Source organism: Octopus bimaculoides, chromosome 4 (genome assembly GCF_001194135.2).
Source record: "Octopus bimaculoides isolate UCB-OBI-ISO-001 chromosome 4, ASM119413v2, whole genome shotgun sequence".
Classification (NCBI taxonomy): domain Eukaryota; kingdom Metazoa; phylum Mollusca; class Cephalopoda; order Octopoda; family Octopodidae; genus Octopus; species Octopus bimaculoides.
Genome location: NC_068984.1, coordinates 23418941 through 23421465, shown reverse-complemented (window position 1 = coordinate 23421465; position 2525 = coordinate 23418941). Strand labels below are relative to the sequence as shown.

Here is a 2525-nt window from a genome sequence, read left to right as displayed (position 1 = left end):
ATACTATAAGACCCAAGTAAAAACATTCCCAACAATTCAACTTCTCTGGTTGACATTAACACCCCCACCCCCAATAGGGGCCTTCATTCCCACATTTTAGAGCTCCATGAGCTCCATTTTGCAGGAGTAAAATCTTTTTCACAGGTTCCAGAAGACTGAAATTTTGGAATATGCGCATAAAGATCAATAGTATGGGATACATGTCTCATGATTAGAATTTTTTTAGGATGTGTAAAGAGGGAAAGAACCCTCATGTGCAATTTTGATGAAATTCGAATCATATGTATTCCAGTTCCTTACAGAAAATATAACAGAAAAGTCTCATTTTTCAATTGCATGTAAGACGGGCAACGCCGGGTATCTCTGCTAGTAAGTAAATAAAGACAGGAAGAAAACATTAAACTCCGGGAATGTCGAAGACTGAGAAAAAAAACACTGATCTTACATAGAAGATAAAGTTAAATATTTAACTTAACGTTAAATTCATATTTTTAAAACTGTAAAGACTATTTTATTAGTAATCTTCAAAAACAACATTTAGGTTAATTATCTCTTCTCACGTTTTATATCGCCAGCAACAGCGCACTCAATTCCAATACTCTGAAATTTTAAAGGCGTTTCTCCTTCCGTGATGGAATATGGTGTAATTTGATTGCAGCTTTAAAAAAAAAATGGCTGTCCATCCTTAGCTTTGCTTCACCTTACTTTCTCAGTTGTTTATACCTCAAACTACATTGGTCCCTTGTGTCTCGCAGAGAAAACAACCATTTTTTTTTATGTATCCCAAATTGTTCGAAGAAAGCTTCGTAATCTGTTTGTTACTGCAAACACTGCAAAATATTGTTGCTCCAAGCCTATGCCATAATTTATATGTAGGAAGTAATCAGAATATTTCAGATCTAACACTTCTACTTTTTTAATGCTGTCCGTTTCCCTTATATCTCTACGTTTAATTTTTCTTTATATTTTGTTTCATTTTGGTCCTACCACCATCCTCACCACCATCACGTCTACCACCACTTTCTTCTTCTTCTTCTTCTTCTTCTTCTTCTTCTTCTTCTTCTTCTTCTTCTTCTTCTTCTTCTTCTTCTTCTTCTTCTACTTCTTCTTCTTCTTCTTCTTCTTCTCAAGGCAGGGTGCCTAGAAGAATCGTTAGCACGCCAGGCAAAATGCTTAGCAGTATTTCGCTCGTCGCTACGTTCTGAGTTCAAATTCCGCCGAGGTCGACTTTGCCTTACTCCCTCGCCGAAATTTCTGGCCCTGTGCCAAAAGTTGAAAAGAATCACAAGAAAGAATGTATTTGAAATGCTTTATTTCCGTTAAAATACATCGGATGTATTCACAAATAATATTGTTTCTTTCTTATTTAATTTAAGGGGATTAGACGTGCTCAGGAGTGATGTTTCTGGTTTCATTTTTCTAGTTGTATTCAAAATGACTTGAATGCAATCACTACACGAATATACGATGTCTGCACGCATCCGAGCATACGTGGAGATAGCTCGAGTCAACTTTATTCTTCGATTGTTTTAGGCACTCAGTGATACATGCCCCATTATATCTGTCTGCAATTAAAAACATTAAACATTTTAGAACTACACTGAAATTCACATCACGTTATATATATATATGATTTTCAGGAAAAAAAAATTGTTTAAAAAAAGCTTCTACTCGTGTAAAATTCGTATCCAAAAGTTTTCAGAATTGCCAGTATGGCCAAGAGAAAAAGGTTTTCAATTTAGTTGTATTTAGCATAATTTACTTTACTTATGATTAGATTTTATTAAATTTTCATTAAATAAGAATAATTTCTGTTTAACAGGTATCACATTGAAAGTTACTAAATTACAAAGTGTTTATGTTTATTATAAACTTTATTTTACATTTCTTGCCCACAAGAGATTATGTCTGATCTTTAGCATACTTCTTTATGTCTTCTCAGATCATGATCACAGGAAAAGTTGGTGATAATTCTTATCAACAAAAACAAAGCTGATAAATACACACAAGTGTTGCAAAATAAGTTTGATTACCAATAAACATCAGCTTGCATGACACTTTACTCAACCGACAGAAGAAGGTGGCCGATCAAACTGATTATGTAAACAGAATTCCGATTGGTCAAAACTGTCTTCTTGTCTCAAGCTCTGTTTTTCCGCCTATTCTTTTCGGAACCTTTGATACGGAATATCAAAATTTTAATCCCTTTCGTTCATTGCACTCTTGCAATCTCTTCAGTAACTTGTCTCTCCACTTCCATTTATTTTGAATGTATGATCTGGCGTTGTTTTGGCGTTGTTTTGGCGTTATTTCGAAACTGTTTGGTATGAGCATGTGAGTGTGTGCAAGCTCGTATGTGTGCACGCTCATATGTGTGCACGCACTTATGTGTTCGTGCTTATATGTAAGTATGTGCGTTCATATGTGTGTTTGTAACAATTTCGTTTATATCAGATCAGATAGAGACTTTTTAATTAATTTATTTACGTTCATATTCCGCATCATATGTGTGAACAACACATGCA

The 2525-nt window shown here is 34.7% G+C and overlaps 1 long non-coding RNA gene across 1 annotated transcript in view; it reads right to left on the bottom strand.

Moving 5' to 3' along the window:
• Positions 1 to 1295: 1295 nt before the first annotated feature.
• LOC106876801 (uncharacterized) overlaps positions 1296 to 2525 on the bottom strand; it is a 17043-nt gene continuing 15813 nt past the window's right edge. Inside the window, exon 3 of the long non-coding RNA XR_008264031.1 lies at positions 1296 to 1565. This is a non-coding gene — a long non-coding RNA (uncharacterized LOC106876801). The remainder of the gene's footprint in view (positions 1566 to 2525) is intronic.